The sequence below is a fragment of the Elephas maximus genome, chromosome X (genome assembly GCF_024166365.1).
Source record: "Elephas maximus indicus isolate mEleMax1 chromosome X, mEleMax1 primary haplotype, whole genome shotgun sequence".
Lineage (NCBI taxonomy): Eukaryota > Metazoa > Chordata > Mammalia > Proboscidea > Elephantidae > Elephas > Elephas maximus.
The window spans coordinates 48557608-48578514 of record NC_064846.1 but is presented as its reverse complement, the minus strand read 5'-3'; positions in this window follow the sequence as shown (position 1 = coordinate 48578514).

Sequence of the window (20907 nt, the reverse complement as noted above, 5' to 3'; positions counted from 1 at the left end):
GACTTGTCTCACCTACTTTGGACATGTTATCAGGAGGGACCAGTCCCTGGAGAAGAACATCATGCTTGATAAAGTAAAGGGTCAATGAAAAAGAGGAAGACCCTCAACTACATGGATTGACACAGTGGCTGCAACAATGGGCTTAAGCATAACAACAATTGTGAGGATGGCGCAGGACCAGGAAGTGTTTCATTCAGTTGTACACAGGGTTGCTATGAGTCTGAATTGACCTGATGGCACCTAAGAACAACAACATGGATATACCATATTTTGTTTATCCATTCATTAGTTGATGGACATCTGGTTTGTTTCCACATTTTCTCTACTATGAATAATAGTACTATGAACAGCCATGTGCAAGTTTTTGCGTGGAGATGTTTTCATTTTCCTTGGGTTTATACCCAGGAGTGGAATTGCCAAGTTATTTGGTAACTTTATGTTTAACTTTTTGAGAAACCACCAGACTTTTTCACAGCAGCTACACAAGTTTACATTCCCACTAGCAATGCATGAGGGCTCCAGTTTCATCATATCCTTGCCAGTACTTGTTATTTTCCATTTTTTCAATTATGACTATCTTAGTGGGTATGAAGTGGTATCTCATTGTAGTTTGGATGATTCTTTCCCTGATAGCTAATGATGTGTATCTTTTCTTATGCTTTATGGCCATTTGTATATATATTTTTGGAAAATATCTATTCAAATCTTTTGTTCATTTTGAAATTGGGCTATTTGTCTTTTTTAAGTTGTAATAGTTTTAGATACAAGTCCCTTAGTAAATTCACTTAAAAAAACTCGATGAGTACCCTGCTAAAAAAAGATCACTGTTTTATTTCCTACATTTCCTCCTAGCACCTAAGATAGTTGGATAGCCTTCTTCCTGACATTTATTACTTCTAGGCTACTGCCTCAGTTTCAGGGACACCCTAACATCTCTAGTCAAAATTGATTCCTTGCAATGGATGATAGGCCCTATTGTTGGTATCTTGAGTTCTACCTTACCCAAGACCCCAGACGTCTTCACTGTCCTCTCTACTTGCCAACTAAAAACTGGTTATAATCCAATCCTCCATCACAAACAAGCAAAACAAACAAACAGCATCCCCACTTCCACACCCAAACCATTGAACAACTAAAGAACATACCAACCTCCAGCTGGGCTGATGACTGACAGAACAAATGATTCCAGCTCCTTTCAAACATTAGTCAAATGATCCACATAAACATTTCAGCATCTTGAGTAACCTCACAAAAAGTTTCTTGCCCTGCTTTCTCTGCCATCTCTCCCAGAAGAGGACATCTTCAAAAACAAACCCAAAACCATGGGACCATTCACTCTGACTATATAAACCAGGAGTTGGAATCAAAATGGTTACTGAGACTAAGCAGGTAAACTGATGAGTGAAGCTGCTTAAGTGCAGGAGGCAATAGGATGTGGTGAAAACTGTGGAAAACTGAAAAGCGTGTACCCAATGTATGTGTAACTCAGCTCCAGCTGGTTGTTTTCATGCAGTATTGCAGGCCCTGTGTTGCCAGACCACCCAATTTTTTTTTCAGAAGCTAGAAACTGGGATTTTTATGTGAAAACTTCTCTTTTTAAATATTGGCAACAAATTTGAAAATTTTGAAAACACTGTGCAGGCCAAACAAAACATGTGTGCCTCTTGGATCTGGCCAGCAGGCCACCAGTTTACAATATCTGTTCAAAACACTACTTAATTCTTCCTCCCACGTGCTCTGTCATTGGCAGCACCAACCTGGGATCCCATTACCTCCCAAATTTTTAAGTCTTCCGCCTTGAGATTGTTAGCCTTTTTTAAACATTGTTTTCTTTTAGTTCTTTGCTTTCTGTCTATGAGTACACCCAGACATATGCATTCTTAAAAAGGAACTCATGCTAACAAGGAGCATGAGTCTTACAGCCAGTGAGATCTATATTCAAATCCTATCTCTGCCAACTACTCGCTGTGTGTCTTTTGGCCATTTACTTTACCTCTCTGAGCCTCAGTTTCCTCATCATTAAAGTGGATACAATAACCTTTAGTTCCTTGGCTTGTTATGAAGCACTGTATTTAAAGAATCTGGCACATAATAAGTGCTTAATAACTATTCCAAACCCAAACCAAATCCATTGCCGTCAATTTGATTCTAACGCATAGCAACCCCACTGGACAGAATAGAACTGCCCTATAGGGTTTCCAAGGCTATAAATCTTTACAGAAGCCGACTGCCACATCTTTCTCCCGAAAAGCAGCTGGTGGGTTCAAACTTTTTGGTTAGCAGCCGAGCACTTTAACCACTGCACCTCCAGGGCTCTATTTTTCTTTCTTAATTGTTATCAAACATTCGACTCATTGGCACCCTCAAGTCAATCTCTTTTTAACTTCAAGTTCTTGTAGCAACACTGTTTCTGCTCACAGTGTGTGAAAGTCTTCAGCCCTAGAATTTTTCTGGACCCTTTCCAATATCATTTGAGTACCCTTGACCCCTCCACCTTAAGCTCCATCCAGGACTATGTGTAATTTCCTCATATATTTTCTCATTGTTAAATATAATTGACAGTTGTTTGTTTTCCTACTTGTCAACTTCTCTGACACTTCTGATATAACAATTTCATATACTATACCAAGTTCTTTGAATGAGCTTCTGGATACAGTCCTGATCTGGTTTGCCTCAGATATCTTGGACCAACTAATGATGTTTATCTATTCAGCTTTGTATTAGAGTAGCTCCCTCTGACAGGAGGAATCTCTCAGGGTACCATCCTTGGTTTCTTGCTTTTGTCTCTATCCATTAAGACCTGGATGGAACTGATCTGGTCACACGGAGTTTGTCTCATAGGGGGTAGAAAGTGTTAAAGATTTTCATCTAACCCCATCTAGTTCTCCATCCGGAAGTAATTTCTGGCAGGATGGTCCACTGTCAACTCAAGTTGAATACGTTAAAGATAAGAGGGAGTTAGACTTGGAAGAATATCCCAGAGGCCATATGAGTCTGACCACTTTTAATCAAGTAAGATGGCTCCATTTAGCTTATTGGTCTAAAGAGAACCTCTCCAACTTTCCAAGTGATCATTTCCCTCACTTCTCAGGTGATACTCGAGAAACCATGAGTCTTCTTTCAGGCTTTAGAGCCCTCCTATATCCCAGCTAGTTCTTTCTGCTTTCTGTCTCAATGGAATGAGCATAGTTAGTACATTAGGCTCCGATGGCTAGACCAGAAGAGAATTTTCAAAGGTATGTTGAATCTAGCCTCCCAAGATGTCTGCTTTGAAGGGGACAGTACTCACTGAAATATGTAAGTTCTGGTATGTTTATATCAAAAGAAGTCACATTCATCACTTTATGGTTACACCTCGTGTATGAAGGCACACCTGCTTCAGGTTCCCTGCAGGCACATCCTACTCCCACCTCTGAACCTTTTCCAAAACAGTATATTCTTCCTGGAATAATTTCGCTTCAGGCAGCCAAATCATCTTTCCCATCAACTAAACAGCTTCTGAAATTCCTTCAATCCTCCAGTGTTCTAAGATTGATTGGACAACTGATAGATTCTTTTTGGCTCAGCATGGACATGGAACACCCACAACTATTCTCCCCTCCCTGATCATATACTTAGCCCTCATTGCCTCGCCCCTACTAAACTGCATTTACCTTGTCTTCATGTTGGTAGAATTTGTTCCAGCGAAAGACTGAACAGAGTGTCATGTATACTACAAAAAGAAGCAGCTCGTAAATGCAGGACTCAGAATTCTATCCATAATGCTATTGTACAGTGCATTAACTTAGTAGCTTAAAGTTTTGGGTACAGGTACTAGGATGTTGAAAGGATTGGCAGAGCCTAGGTCCCTGTTGTGAAATACAAATGCAAAATTCAAGTGCATATGAGTGCAATTGGAATGCAGTAACATTTGCTAATATTTACTAATGATCTTAATGAAGGTAGAAGAGCATAGTAAAAGCTAACAAAATATTACATCTAACAATATAAGTGTGGTTAGGATTTATACTTGATCATTGTGTTTTGTCTGCCTTACACATTAAGTAGAGTAGCAAAGCAGTTCGACAAGAGTACTGGACCTGAGTTTGAACACTATTCTACCACTTACTATCTATTTGATCCTAGTCAAGTTAATTAACCTCTTTGAGGTTCAGATTCCTAATCTTTAAAATGAAGATAATAACTGCATTACAAGGTTGATGGGAGAATTAACAATAAGTAATATTTACTGACCAATTATTTGAAATCAGGCATTGTTTTAAGCCCTCTCAATGGGCTATTTCATATAATCCTAGCACCATATGGAAGCCCTGGTGGTGCAGTGGTTAAGAGCTCAGCTGCTAACCAAAAGGTCAGAAGTTTGAATCTACCACCCTATGAGATAGGCACTACTATTATTTCCAGTTTACAGATGGAGAAACCTAGGCACAGGGAGGTTAACTAACTTGCCCAAGGTTACACAACTAGTAAGTGGTGGCACTAGAATTTGAACCTAGGCACTCAGTTTCTTAATTACTACCCTGCAAAACTTCCAAAAAGTAGAGGATATAATGCCTACAAAGAATGCAAGACAATGGCAAGCACATAGCAAGTGCTCAATAAATATTAACCCTGGTAGCGTAGTGGTTAAGTGCTACGGCTGCCAACCAAAAGGTCAGCAGTTCAAATCCGCCAGGCGCTCTTTGGAAACTCTATGGGGCAGTTCTCCTCTGCCCTGTAAGGTCGCTATGAGTCAGAATCAACTCAATGGCAGCGGATTTGGTTTCTGGGGTACTCTTAGTATTATTTAGATTTTTTTAGTATTATTTACTATGATTTATTAAGAATAACACTTTACATTTTGGTTCAGTGTATTCAGTAATCTCTGTATCATGTATAAATACACACTCCTCAGCGTTTTCTCCTTTAGAGTCTTACCTTTCAGGGGCCAGATCCCATGGTGATGTGGCTCGCTTTGCCAACCATCACGTGGAATTAGGTTGCTATGAGTCAGAACCAACTTGACGGCACCCAACAACAAGAGGAAAAGAACAGGAAGAGGGAGAAACAAGAGAAAAAGATTCTAACATTTGTGGAAATGGATTCAACAGTCACTTGGAGGGGTCTGTGGGGCTATATTAGATGTCTACTATGAGAGATTCTGGGTTCAGGATGGTGGCTGTGGGTAGAATAGGAGTGATTTCCTGCCATCTCTACTCCACCACCCATCCAGGATGATCTGTAACCTTCTATGGGGCCTAGTGGCCTTTCTGTCGAGAGAAAGCCTATGGCATCTTGCATCATTAAGCATGGATGTGACCCTTGCTGAAAACAAAGGTGAACACTACAAGAATTGAGCAAATTCCGCCATTTCATGAGCATTGGGATGAAGATATGAATTGCCTGTATGCTATATCTTAAGAAGTCCAGAAAGCCTCAAGGACCCTAAATTTCTGCTGAAATCTATTTGAGGATTATTTATTTTTTTTATAATTTCCCTGTCAAAATCAAATTTGTTTTGGAAAATAAACACATTAAGCCATTTATCATTCACACCTTAAATCAATTTAATCAGAATGCTTCCTTTCTAACAAGTGGATGGGCTCCATTGTGGTGAAAATGGGAGACTGGATGGAGCAAGGGATAGAGAGAAGGTTAATTTCAGAATGTAGGAGTACTGCCAAAGCTTGGGCAGGAATGCATGAAGCTGTCACCAGGCCCTCTTAAAATGCTAAAACTCTTGGGAAAGGGCAATGGAAACAATTTCATACTGGCAGTTCTGATCAGCTTTGCTCCTAGCAGGAGGGACAAGGGCCTAGGCTAAAGGCTGCAGGAGGTGAGGAGGGGGAGAAGAGAGGGTATTTTTGTGCTCAGTCCCCACACTCAACTTAGGGCTTCCATGTGGTAGATATTTGATAATGGGTTGTTGACTTGAGTACAGGGACAGGAAAAGGTGTAAAGGAGAATGTGGTGGGCCTACAGGGTTGGTCCTGGACAAAATTGTTTGTCCTTAATGCCTCTCTCCCCTCAATAACAACTCAAGCCCCAGTAGAATGATCCCAGAGACTCAAAGACTCTTTAGAACTTGAGAATGTGGAGTCACTAAGTGGAACAAAGCCATCACACTTTTTAATGTAACAGGGGTGCCCCACAGCTGCCCATTGCTACTGTGGTTGCAACACGGGGAAAAGCCTCTGACATACAAAGAACCTAATGGTGGACTTTCAGGTGCTATGACAGGCGAACGTGAAAATAATCTACAGGTGGAGGGGCTTTCCTGGTTGTTCTACATTCGTATCACAAAGGTTAGAACCTGCCTCTGTATTTGACTATGGTGATTCTCTGACCTGTAACTCCTTTTTTTATGCTAATCTTGCACAACTTTAGAGCTGACATTTAATGGGCTCACAAATATGTTTCAGAGCCAAAGACTGCTGTCTGACCCACTTCAGATGTTCCTCCCCCTGATGTTACTGGAGGCAAGGGAGGGAAGGGAAGGGAGGAGGAGTTACTTGGAGACGGGGAAAAAGGAAGCAGAAAAAAAAGGAAATAGCCAGCTGTGGGCTAAGGAGCTGCTGGTTCCAAAACATACACACATACAAATTCATAAAAAGAATGAATTTTACGAACCAAACCATCTCTACTGCCTGAGTTACCTATATAAGGGATCAAGGCCAAAGAATTTAAGGTAGTGCTGGAAATGGAGGAGCCAGCAGTCTTCACAGCCCAGTTTGAGATCATGAACTACAGAAAGCCCAGCAGTGTACATACATTCACACAGATATACCACCTCTCTCCGTCATACACACAGATTCTCACTCAATGTATGCATAGACATAGTCGCACACCAAGAATTCTGCACTCACAAACACATAGATTAGGTACACATTGCCAAACACCAAAATACACATCTATATAGTAGTCACGTAGATACATGGATACAAAGTCACATGTGATTACCTGGAGAATATACACATGGAGGCACAGACAGGTATATACAACTACAAGTTAAGACAGCATGCAAATTATAATACCCATTGTCGTCAAGTCGATTCCAACTCATAGGGACCTTATAGGACACGGTAGAAGTGCCCCATAGGGTTTCCGCAGAGCAGCTGGTGGGTCTGAACTGCCGACCTGTTGATTAGCAGCCATAGCTCTTAACCACTGCACCACCAGGGCTCTGCAAATTATAATAGCTACCATTTATCAGGAGTTTACCATGTGCCCAGCACTTTACATGTGTTAGCTCATTAATCTTCACAAACACTCCTCTAAGAGGGGCATCATTAATCTCATTTTACAAATGGAGAACTAAAACTTAGAGGAGATAGTGACTTGCCAAGAGTCTTGCAGCTGGTATGTTAGTAACAGCAAGAATTCAAAGCCAGATCAGTCTCCCTGAAAAGTTGCAACTCTCCACCACCCTTATGCTGTAGCCAATACCCATAAACAGATGTGTGCCCATTTACATGTACTCATGCTCCCTGGCCACGAGAATTTAAAAATGTGATTAGCATAATTCAGTATCTGTTGTCATCTTAATCATTTGTTACAACTAAACAATCTGAAATTCCTTTGGGTCATTAGTACCCATCAGTAAATTATAATGTGTTTAAATTACCTCTACAGTATTTAAATTTAAACACTCTTGTATCTTGGAGCAGAGCCAGCCAATATTTTTAAATAATAACACTATAATTAAAGCTTAGGATCTCATTCAAATTAACAAAATATTACTCTTCACAGCAGAATTAAAAACAAGATTCTAATTAATTAATGTACTAATTGTTTTTCCTTTTTGCAATCAGCATGGCGATATTATCTAAGAAGATGCTGCACAGATACCCGCACGAAAACCCCAGCTGATACCCTGGCTAGCTTTGCTGCCTAGGGAGCTGTCACATTTCCCTGTTCTGTCCTGGGCAAATGTGGCACACCCCTGTGGTGTCAAACATGAGCCTAGAGTTTTGGAGAGCTTCACCTACCTCCAGGATAGGGAAACCAACCACCCCAGTTTGCCCAAAACAGTCCAGTTTACTCCTATTGTCTTGATTTAGTTATTAAGAGCACTCTAAAGACTATCCTGATTTGGATTATAACTTACCTGGTCACCCTACTTCAGACCACTCATGAAGCCATGAATCTTTCTAGTAGGGAAGGAACACATGAGGAAGAGGCATAGGATGTTGACTTTCTCCCTAGGCTAATGCCTACTGGCATTGGTATTTGGGCTACAGAATGGATTTCTTGTCATGATTCCCTAGTTAGTATATTAACCAAATATAGTCCCAGTTACTAGCCCTCTGTCTCAGTTCCCTAGTGCTGCTATAAAGCAAATACCACAAGTGGGTGGCTTTAAAGAACAGAAATTAATTTTTTCACAGTTCTGGAGGCTAAAAGTTCAAATCAGGGTCTCAGCCATGTCAATTCATTCCTTTTCAGTAGCCCGGGCATTCCTTGGTTCCTTGGCTTGTAGGGGATCTTCAGATGGCATCTGTCTTCCCCAGTTTGTGACTGCCTCTGTGTCTAATTTGCTCTTTTTATAACTCAGAACTGATTAGGTTTAGGACACATTGTACACTGGTATGGCCTCATTAATGTAATGTTAGATTGCATTTTGGGGGAAAGTCATTACATTACATTACATCCACAAGTATAGGGGTCAGGATTCTGTAAAAATGGTGTGGGGGCAGTTTCTGACCTCCTCCAACCCCACAAGGGGGAAGGAAAACCAAGACCAACAGCCCAAGGCTAATTCCTGTGAGGTGGAGATCAGACACACCTCCTCTCTCCGCCATCTTTACCAAATCTGACACCAACCATCCTTCCCACAGCACTCTCTATTTCTCTGCTGGGTTTGATAATTCATTGCAATGGTCACACAGAACGCACAGACAGTACTCACAATTATGGGGTTTGTTAGGAAAGTAACAGGTTACAATTCAGGCTTAGAAACACTCAGGACACAGTTCTTTCATCAGGACAGCCCCTTTCCAGCCGTGCTTGCAGACACATCTCTCCCTGGCCATAGGCCTCTGTCATGGATAGAATTGTGTCCCCAAAAAATATGTGTATCAATTTGGCTAGGCCATGATTCCAAGTATTTTCTGATTGTCCACCGTTTTGTCATCTAATGTGATTTTCCTATGTGTTGTAAATCCTATCACTATGAAGTTAATGAGATGGATTAGTGGCAGTTATGTTGATGAGATCTACAACATTAGATTGGGTTTTAAGCCACTCTCTTTTGAGATATAAAAGAGAGAAGCCAACAGAGAGATATGGGAACCTCATACCACCAAGAAAGTAGCACTGGGAGCAGAGCGTGTCCTTTGGACCCAGTGTTCCTGTGCAGACAAGCTCCTGGTTCAGGGGAAGATTGATGACAAGGACCTTCCTCCAGAGCTGACAGAGAGAAAGCCTTTCCCTGGAGACTTCTAGCCTACCAGACTGTGAGAGAATAAATTTCTCTTTGTTAAAGCCATCCACTTGTGGTATTTCTGTTATAGCTGCATTAGCCTCTGCCCAAAGGTACTCAGCTTTCTCTCCATGAGCTAGGAAGCCCCTGCACTATCTCCCACTGCCAGGTCTTTCCTGCTGGTTTCTCCTTCCTTGATGGTGGTGGGCTCCTCTTCTCTACTCTGAAATCGGCTCTCTTTTAAGGCAAAACTGACTAATCCCCTTGGTAGGTCACAATTACCCTATCACACAGTCACCTGGGTGGGAGTTACAAGACCATGGCTAGAAAGGCTACACACAAAAGTAAATAACTGCACTGCAGATTCCAACACATATTTTGAGAGGATACAATTCAATCCATAATACTCCCTACCCCCATCCCAGGCACAGAAAAGCTAGTGTTTCCTTAGAACTAGGACTTTTCTTTTTTAATGGTGCATACAAATTTCAGTACCTTGTAACAGTGGTGCTAAGGAGGGGCTGTGGGTAGAACATTCAAACATTTCCTCAGTGCTTCACAGTTTTGTCTGAACTAGAATTGGGAGATTACAACCTTATGTAACATATAGACTTTACAGAAGAAAGAAATAAGTTGGAGAAAATTCCCAACAAATTATTCAGGGGAAGAAGTGTACTCTGCTCAGAGGATTGGAAACTCTAAACAAAAACACATGGGTGTGTCATGGTGAGCAATCCTGCCTGAACAAGCAAGGGTTGACTGCTCCGCTGGACACTTTTCAAGTCTACCTTCTAAGAGTTTTTCTCCTGAAGAGACTGAAAAGTGTACAATGGAGGTCAAACTGCAAAACATACAGCCAGCAAAAGCAAATCTTTTTCGCAGGATCTGTGAAAAAGACTGGTGAGAAACGGTAACACCTTGGGTCCCTACAACTGTCTTTTGAAAAGCTCATGGCTCATTCACATTCTTTTAAAATCACATTCTCTTGACATTTGTATAAGGTAGGCATGGAGAAATAGTGGGATGTTCCCTAGGTCTCACAAGCCAGTGACAGAGCCAGAATCAGAACTTAGCTTTCCTGACTTCAAGCCTAGGAAGCTTTATTTACATTCTGTTGCTTATGCTAAGATCACTTTAGTGTAGTGGCTAAAATGTAAGGGCTCTTGAATTTGACTGCCAAGGTTTGAATCCTGGCTCTGTCAGTTACCAGTTATGTAACTTTGGGCAAGATCTTTCATTTCTCTGTGCCTCAGTTTCTTCATCTATGAAGTGGGACAAAAATAGTACCTATCTCATTGTTGAGAGGACTATATAGCTATTACATATAAAACTCTTAAAAACAGAGATTGGCACAAATCAAGCACTCAATAAATGTTAGCTGCTATCTATAAAACAATTTTGAGCAACAATTGGTTGCATAGCCACATAGCTGAATAAATCTGATAATATGCATCAAATGAATAGCTCACATTTGGAGTAAACAAAGAAGAGGGTAAGATTAACTGTGTGACAATCAACTTGGTGATGGGTCCCTGTGATACAATCATTTTATGCAGTTCTGTTGAACCATAGGTCTCTGAGCTCATTCAACACCAAGAAATGAGTATATTCATCAGGTTATGTTCCTTTCTAGGGGCTTGACAGGAAAGGGTCTCCTTTAAATGATTTTAGAGACATAGGAATGAAACTTACCTTAAACTAAATTGCAGAAAATATTAAAGCATTCTGGGAGGAATAAGATGTTACTGAGTTTTTCCTCCTGGGAATTTTTAAGTGTATGGCATTTTCCACTCAATTCTAATGGTCTATTGTTTCAATCAAATGTCCTTCCAGCTTTAGCATTAATTTCCAGAACCTACCATTTTGATGGCAGCTGGAGTGCTAAATATTTGCATTCTATAGCCAATACCACTCTACCTCCCATAAGTAAAAAAAAAAAATTATATGGGTACACCTCTCTATATTGGACAAGGCAAAAGAGTGGGCAGCCAACAAGAGTGTCTACAAGATGAGTTGTCCAGGAAAGTGTACCTAAAATGGAGATACAGAGTACATTTTGCAGTATGCTAAACCTTTGCCAGGATGGCTGCCCTTTGTTCAGGTTGGTTATGTTAAGGTGATGATGTTAAACTCTAACATCTCTTGAAGTGTGAGAAAGCTGTTTCTCTGGCACTGAAGGTTTGTTCTCCATGGCGCTTCCAGCTCTAAAGTTTGATGTTCTGAACCTGGGGCTGTCCTATAGTTTTGATACTACACAGAATGCCAGATATCTTCATTTCACAGCCAACTAAGCCGTGGACACTCATCCCTGTTTTGGCCAAGACAAAAGAAGCAGAGTCTAGAGAAGTTATGTCTAAAGCATAGCTACAGTGTTTGTTGCACAAGAGCCTAAAGCTCTGCCAAGATGGCCATCCTTTGTTCAGATTGGTTGTGTTAGTGTGGAATCAAACCCCAACATTCCGTGAGGTGTGAGTGAGCTGTTTCCTTGACACTAAGGTTTGTTCTCCACTTTCCCACCACAGAGCTGGATATGTATCGTTTTGTAGGCAAACCGCAGTTGGCTGAAGAACAAACACTGATTTTAATGTTCCTTTCTTTCCCTCCTCCATATGGAGAGAGCGGTCCAGGCTTTAAAAAAAAAAAAAAAAAGGCTTATCTGTGATCCAGGCAGGATATGAACTCTGTTGTTGCTCCGGGTCACCAGATGAAGACCTGACAAGCCTGTCAGATACATTTCAGGTGGGACATTCAAAACTCCCTATAGTGACCCGTGCTTATTTCCATGGCCACTCTCTTTTACACTCCCTGATACCTCTTACCTAAGAAGCAGATTGGGCAGGCAGGACAATATTAAGCACTACTCTTCTCCTCCCCAATCCTTGCCAGCCCTGGAGGCCCCATGTCTGGAGATTGTGGGTTATGTGGGACAGTAGTGCAGACACAGTGGGTGGTATGCTGAAGTTTGCTTGCACCAACTCTTGAGAGCTGTTTTTGTGTGCCTCTCTTTCCAACACTGCATGTTGTTAGCTTCCAATCTACCATGGTGGGAGTATTTTCACCGTGAAAATTTGGTGGTGCTACAAATCAGGACCCCCCTCTTCCAGAGAGCTGATTGTTCAACATTCACCAGCTCACCTCTGGGCAGGATAAACTGCCATTGTGTCAAATATAGCTACCTTGTATGGTCAGGTGAGATGGGGCCCTCTCAGCTCTTGGCAAATGCTGAAAGTCTTTTACCAGCTGAAGGGCTTTATTGGGATAGAACCAGACTGATTTTGGTTCAATTTCTCACTTTAGGCCTGCTTGCTCTAAGAGTCCTAGCAACATATCCCCAAAGGGTACTGGATTACCCAGCATCTCCACATATAAGAGGTCTCACCCCATTGGAGAGGAATTTGAGACCCAAGGTGCTGGACACCACCCTAAAGAGCAAATCCAAAGGGAGGTAAATGGGAGGAAACAAATACAATGAAAGGAGCAGTAACAAGCCTGCTTTCAAGTTTCCGACCATCATTTTGGGGAGTGAGATCAATTCCATTATCAAAGAAAGAAGGGAATTGTACACAAAGCCAGGAACCAATTTGAACTTTAATGACCAAAACAGAGAGAATTGGGTTAAAGCCAATTTATAGAACCAATGTAATGGATGGAAGTTGAAACAATACAGGCACAGAACAAACAGGCTTTAGGCTGCTTGTAAATCTAGGCAAATACAAAACACATGGTATAGTCTAAGAGCACAGGCGTTGCTCTCTGTGCTTCCCTCCCCCACACTCCTTTCCTCAAAGGTGCTCGGTCACATCTTGCTATTAGTGGAATAAGAGAAAGGTATCTATTGATTCTCTGCCTATGTTAGATTCCAAAGGGGAAGGCAAGGCCCCAGCTCACCCTCCTAGAATAACGTCAACGTCCATTTCTGTCTCTGGCTCTCCTATAACCAAACAAAAACCTGTTGCCGTCGAGTTGATTCTGACTCATAGCAACCCAAGTCTGGGTGCTAGAGGAATATTGTCTAGTTCAGTCCCCTCCTTTAACAACTTGGGACACCAAGGCCCAGAGAAATGAAGTACCCGAAGCCTCAAAGTTGGCTAGTGGGAAATCTGGGCCAAAGCTCCAGGACAAGTACGTTAATATGAAGCACAAGTCAAGTGTTCATTAAGGGTCCCCTCTTGTAAACATCCCTGTAAAGATGTGGTATGCCCTGGTTAAGTAGGGGAGACTCTAATCTTCTGGTTATTGGCTCCAGCTTCCCCCTTGTGGCCCAAAGTCTCCAGTTGTTCTTCCAGATCCACAAGTATTTACAAATTTAACTCACATGCAGTCCAGAAATCTTGGCTTTTGAAGGTTATTGATAGCAAATGCTTGACACAAGAGCATATGCAAACCAGGCAAAATTCTCTCATACGTAGTGGAGAAAGCATGGCTGGGGTGGCTTTGCTGTATTCATATATCAACAAGCATTACCTGGCACTTTTTCTGTGCTCAGAAACCATTCTCGCTTGAAATGATCGAATACTAAGGGCAGAATTCACCTCTGGATTGCAGGGTTCTATTACTGGGGACTTCTTTGTTTTTCAACCATTTCCCAGTTGTCTTGCTGTGTAGTCACCTTGAGGCAGTGAATCCCTTTGTATAGAATACCAGCTTGTCTCCAGAAAGTTCCTCTAAGGGTATTTAGGCTCACTGCAACCCTTTTGACTCACACCGTTTCTTTTAATACCAACTCACTAAGATGCGCCACTACAGCAGTTGGCTGACCATTGCTATCCTCGGGCTTCTTTGAATGATGAGGCTTTTTTGCTGGGTTTCAACATCACAGGGTCAACATATAGATATCACTTTACAAATTCTGCAACTGTAAGGGAAAGAGGAAAGGGAATAAAGGGCAATAGGCTGCTATGTGCTGACAAGCTACAGATGACCTACAGCCTGGAATCATACTCTTTCTGCAAAGTTCAGCTATGCTTAGAAGGACAAAGGGGAGTCCTGGGTCTGCTGGGGGAGAGAGAACTCATGTCTGTTGAAGGCCTGCTCTGTGAAAGGGAAATTAACTTTGAGCCTTTCCAACAATTTCATGCAGTGTAGGGAAACAGGTAATCGAGGCCAAGTAGTAGAACCAGGGTTAGACTCCAGGTCTGTTGAATTTCAAAGGCCATGTTCTTTCTATAAGAACACTCTGCCCCATAAAGGGAGGGTGAAAAATATGAGCTTAGTCCAGACTGAACTCTTCTCATACCCATTCATTGAAGGCACGCATCTCCCCAGGCCCCAGCTGTGCTTATAGGCTCATCTGCTCAAGTCTGAGTTTGGCAGCTGCCAGCCCAGAAAGGGCATCAAAGGCAGTAGGAGGTAGAGGCAGCAGGCCTGCAGGTGCACAAACCAGGCTGAACCCCAAGGCCAGGCTTTGGAGCATTCCCACCTGCTGACCCTTTACCTAGGCTATGTGATAGCCCCTCATGAGACCTGGCTGTCCTCACTGCACCTCCCCAGCATAAACACCATTTGCCTCAGAAAAAACCTTCTAGTTACTCAGACAACATTCAGGGCTGGTACAAACTGTGGCTAACACCTGTGGAAAGGGAAGTAAGCAGAAAATCATTACACTCGTCTGTGGATTTCTTTGCTGAGAACACCAAATCTTAGCATTCATTTAATTTACTCATGCAACCTACAAATAATGAGCTCCAACTACGTGCCAATTATTGTGCTAGGCTCTGGGGATAAAAAAGACAAATGGTGTAGTCCCTTCCCTCAAGGTGCTCCTTGTTCTTAGTATAAGTGTATTCTCTGAAGAGCAATCAAGTTTGGCAGCAAATAGCATGGGCCCTAGAATCCAACTGCCTGGACTTAAATCCCAGATCCACCACTTACTTACTTGTGTTACCTTGGGTATGTGACTTAATCTTTCTGTTCCTCAGTTTTCTCATCTCAGAAATAAGGGTTGGAAGGATTAGTTAACCCACGTAAAGCACTTACAATGATGCCTGACACAGTGTAAATCCTCAATAAATACTTATTATCTTTAGTACAAGCTAACGTGAATTCTTCCAAAGCCTGTCCTATCAGAATGTGTGTATATTCAGTGAATGAGGTAACTGTAGCTTTCGAGAAAATCACTCTCAATATATGGATAAAAATAGAAGCCAGATGGAGTGATCTTCCGATGAGGGGAGGATGAATCTCCTTATCTAGTTTATTTTGACAATGTGTCTCAATTAGAAGCAGGTAGTACTATTGACATTTTATATACAATTAATTATACTAACAACTCCAGATACGTGGAGAATTTCCTTAAAACAACACAGCTTGGCCTGGGCACTTCCCCTCTGTGGGTCTTGATTTCTCCACCTGTGGATTGAGAGGATTGGATTTAGTTGGCTGCTGAAGGCCCTTTCCACCCTGATACTCAATACATCTGCTCTCAGTGTTCATCGCAATTTCCAAAGAAATAAAATGTGAAAAAAAAAGTCCTCAAAGTTTTGTTGGAAAAGTTACTGTTTTGTCAAGGAGTTTTCGCTATGGAAGGAAATTCTGATTTAGTAGCCACTGATTATGGATCAAAGAAGCCCTGGTGGCGCAGTGGTTCAGGCACTCAACTGCTAATGGAAAGGTCAGCGGTTGGAAACAGCCAGTGGCTCCACAGGAGAAAGATGTGACAGTTTGCTTCCATAGACATTTACAGCCTCGGAAACCCTATGGGGTCACTATGAATCAGAATCCACTCAATGGCAGTGGGTTTGGTTTTGGTTTGGGATCACTGATCCAAATATGTGACTTTGTTATAATTATGTACCAGAATCATATACAGTAATGTAAAGATTTGAAGAGATCTTAAATTAGATCATCTAGTCCAGGTTTTCTCAACTGCAGCACTATGGACATTTTGGGCCAAATGATTCCTGTTGCAGGGTGGGAGGTGTCCTGTGCATTGTAGGATGTTTAGCAGAACTTCTGGCCCGCTACCCACTAGATGCCAGTGGCACCCCTCCTCCCAGTTAGGACAACCAAAAACATCTTCAGACATTACCAAATGTCTCCTGGGGGATGGTTGCCAGATTTAGCAAATGTATTTTACCTGGCCAACCAACTTGGGGGGCAAAATCACCCACAGTTGAGAACCATTGATCTAGTCTCTTGCTACTCACAGTTTGACATGGGTATTACCTTGGAACTTGTTAGAAGAGCAGAATCTCAGGCCCCACCCCAGACCTACTGAATCAGAATAGACATTTAAACAACATCCCCAGGAGATTCCTATGCACACTAAAGTTTGAGAGGTACTGCTCTAGCCTGAAACCAGCATGTATAATGGAATGACTAGTGATGCTTTAAATATATAGATGCCCACCATGATTTCTGGTCTTAGGCCCCAGAATCACTATTTTTAATTCTTACTGCTACTCCCATCCAATGATTCTGAGGTGCCCCAGGTTTAAGAAACACTGATCTCTTCACTTCACAAATGAAACTGAGGCCCAAATGAGGCAAGTGACTTGCACAGGTCACAGAGTCTCAGTTGAAGAACGTAGTTAAGCCCCAGAATTAGACCCCAGGTCCACTGTCTCATCTTCGCAGTGTTATCTATAGTTTGTTATGATCCACACAGTCAAATGCCTTTCCATAGTCAATAAAACACAGGTAAACATCCTTCTGGTATTCTCTGCTTTCAGCCAGGATCCATCTGACATCAGCAATGATATCCCTGGTTCCACATCCTCTTCTGAAGCTGGCCTGAATTTCTGGCAGTTCCCTGTCGATGTACTGCTGCAGCCGTTTTTTGAATGATCTTCAGCAAAATTTTGCTTGCGTGTGATATTAATGATATTGTTCTATAATTTCCACATTCGGCTGGATCACCTTTCTTGGGAATAGGCATAAATATGGCTGTCTTCCAATCAGTTGGCCAGGGAGCTGTCTCCCATATTTCTTGGCATAGACGAGAGAGCACTTCCAGCGCTGCATCTGTTTGTTGAAACATTCTTGGAGCCTTGTTTTTCGCCAATGCCTTCAGAGCAGCTTGGACTTCTTCTTCATTACCATTGGTTCCTGATCATATGCCACCTCTCGAAGTGGTTGGATATCAACTAATTCTTTTTGGTATAAAGACTCTGTGTATTGCTTCCATCTTCTTTTGATGCTTTCTGCATCATTTAATATTTTCCCCATGGAATCCTTCACTATTGCAACTCGAGGCTTGAATTTTTTCTTCAGTTCTTTCAGCTTGAGAAACACCGAGAGTGTTCTTCCCTTTTGGTTTTCCATCTCCAGCTCTTTGCACATGTCATTATAATACTTTACTTTGTCTTCTCGAGAGGGCCTTTGAAATCTTCTGTTTAGTTCTTTTATTCCATGAATTCTTCCTTTGGCTTTAGCTGCTCGACACTCAAGAGCAAGCTTCAGAGTCTCCTCTGACATCCACCTTGGTTTTTCTTTCTTTCCTGTCTTTTCAATGACCTCTTGCTTTCTTCATGGATTATGTCCTTGATGTCATTCCACAACTCATCTGGTCTTCGGTCACTAGTGTTCAATGCCTCAAATCTATTTTTGAAATGGTCTTTAAATTCAGGTGGGATATGCTCAAGGTCATATTTTGGCTCTCGTGGACTTGCTCTGATTTTCTTCAGTTTCAGCTTGAACTTGCATATGAGCAATTGATGGTCTGTTCCACAGTCAGCCCCTGGCCTTGTTCTGACAGATGATAATTGAGCTTTTCCACCGTCTCTTTCCACAGATGTAGTCAATTTGATTTCTGTGTGTTCCATCTGGCAAGGTCCATGTGTATAGTCGCCGTTTATGTTGGTGAAAGAAGGTATTTGCAATGAAGAAGTCGTTGGTCTTGCAAAATTCTACCATTCAATCTCCGGCATTGTTTCTGTCACCAAGGCCGTATTTTCCAACTACTGGTCCTTCTTTGTTTCCAACTTTCGCATTCCAATCACCAGTAATTATCAATGCATCTTGATTGCATGCTCGATCAATTTCAGACTGCAGCAGCTGATAAAAATCTTCTATTTCTTCATCTTTGGCCCTAGTGGCTGGTGCATATATTTGAATAATAGTTGTATTAACTGGTCTTCCTTGAAGGGGTATGGATATTATCCTATCACTGACAGCGTTGTACTTCAGGATAGATCTTGAAATGTTCTTTTTGACGATGAATGCAACACCATTCCTCTTCGAGTTGTCATTCCCAACATAGCAGACTATATGATTGTCTGATTCAAAATGGCCAAGAGCAGTCCATTTCAGCCCACTAATGCCTGGAATATTGATGTTTATGCGTTCCATTTCATTTTTGACGATTTCCAATTTTCCTAGATTCATACTTCGTACATTCCAGATTCTGATTATTAATGGATGTTTGCAGCTGTTTCTTCTCATTTTGAGTCGTGCCACATCAGCAAATGAAGGTCCTGAAGGCTTTACTCCATCCACATCATTAAGGTCGACTCTACTTTGAGGAGGCAGCTCTTCCCCAGTCATCTTTTGAGTGCCTTCCAACCTGGGGCACTGATATTTCCAAATCAAATAGACACTCACAACTCCAAAAATGTTAGGAGTTTGGCATTGAAGATGAATGCTGATTCCAGTCTTTAGTATCAGCTGTAAGCAATGTTGTAATTAAATGCAGGCTGAACTAGAAGAAATCCATGTTTTAACTCTGTTCAGCAGGGAATACTGTAGGCAGAAAAGCAAAAGACTAATTGATTTGGGTGTACAGTATTTCGAAATGAATTTAAGAGCAAGCAGAGAACATCCAAAACAGTAAGGAAATGAGCCTGTATTTTATTTTAGGTCAGCTGCAGCACTGAAGAGTCACATCGCTGACCAGTGCTACCAGAAGGGCACCATCCCCAAGTAGGCAGCTCTCTATATCCCAAGATTTAGAGGTATACCTACTGGGCAAGGTATAAGAGCTCAGTACAAGGTACCCTGGGACGAGGGGTAGATTAGCCAATAGGCAAGGTAAGCCTGATGCTTACCTTGCTTACCAGATCATCTGTAGTGAACAATTTCACATTTTTTCACCACATCAAAGATTCTGCTTCTAGGTATGGCTGGCACCTGTCCCTCTCCTAACCCCACAGCACCTTCCTACAGAATCAAAGCCTCTTTTTAAATTTACAATCCCTGACTGGGGTGGATTACACAGTAAGCAAGGTAAGCACGGGCTTACTTGTGCTTACTTACTAATATGTAGTAAACAATTTCACATGGATTTCACCACATCAAAGATGTGAAATTGTTCACTGAAGATGTTCTGGTAAGCAAGGCAAGCACGGTGCTTACCTTGCCTTTTGGATAATCCCCCCCTGCCTGGGGCCCAAGGGTTAACTCAGAAGAGTCTAGCAAGCACCTCACTCTCCAGATTGCATTTGGATACTCTGGGGTGAATCAGTCCCCAGCTGGAGTTGGGGCTCCCAGAAGCTTTTGAAATAGATGAAAAAAAAATTTGTTCTTGGCCCAAGGCCAGGGCTGGAGAATTTATTGCCTCCAGAGACCAGCTCAAATTCCAATATCTCCATTTTCCAGAAAGAATGCAACATCCACCTCTTAAGAAGAAGAACTCTGGCAATGCAAGGCACGAAGCAACCTTTACAGGCTGCCCACCCCATCCCACATGGCCCAGGGCAGAGGCAGATGGAAAATTAATGTGTTCATTTGATAACCCCCCACAAAGGCTAGATCCAGTAATTCACTTTTTCTAGGCCCCTATTAGCAAGTGTGAAGTGTGCCCAAGGGACACTGCTGAATCAAATTTACCTTGACAGTTAAAATGATTTGTTAGGATTTATGAGTAATTTCTTTAAGGCCAGTTGACTATTAGGTTGTCTTCGGAAGGGGAAAAAAAGCTCATTTCCAGCAGCTTATGTTGCCGGTTTCCCCACTTGGAATTAATCAAGAAGAGATGCAATGTTTTGAGTGCCTACTATGTGCCCTGTGCGGTGCTGGGCGTAATAGAAGTCACAGGGGGGAAAGAATAGGATGTCATCCTTGCTCTCAAAGAGCTTACAAACAAATGCTATACACATGGAACAGTACAGATACACATTGAGCTGCATGCAGTTGAAGTTCAGAAAAGGAATGGGATTACCTTAGAAGAAAGGCTTCATGCAAGAGGTGGAACTTGAGTGAGACTGGGTAGGAAGGTGTGCCTTTATTATGCCTTCCCAAATCACAAGCCATTTCTAAGGCAAGCATCCATCTGTATGAGATTACTGACTCAAAACATGAAGTCCAGTAACCTATTTGAGATTTACATAGCTTTTTTCAAATCACGGTATTCCTTCATTCAACAAATATTTATTGAGCACCTACTATGTTTCAGGCATTATTCTAGGAGCTGGAGATATACCAGCAAACAAGGCAAGAAAGTCTCTGCCGCCATGGATAAAAAACTGGTGCCATGGATAGTCCATTCAAATTGAGGAAAGAGACAATAAGCATCTTTTCAAATAATTATAGAGAGGATAGAGAGTGACGGAGGGTGTGATTCCATATAGGGA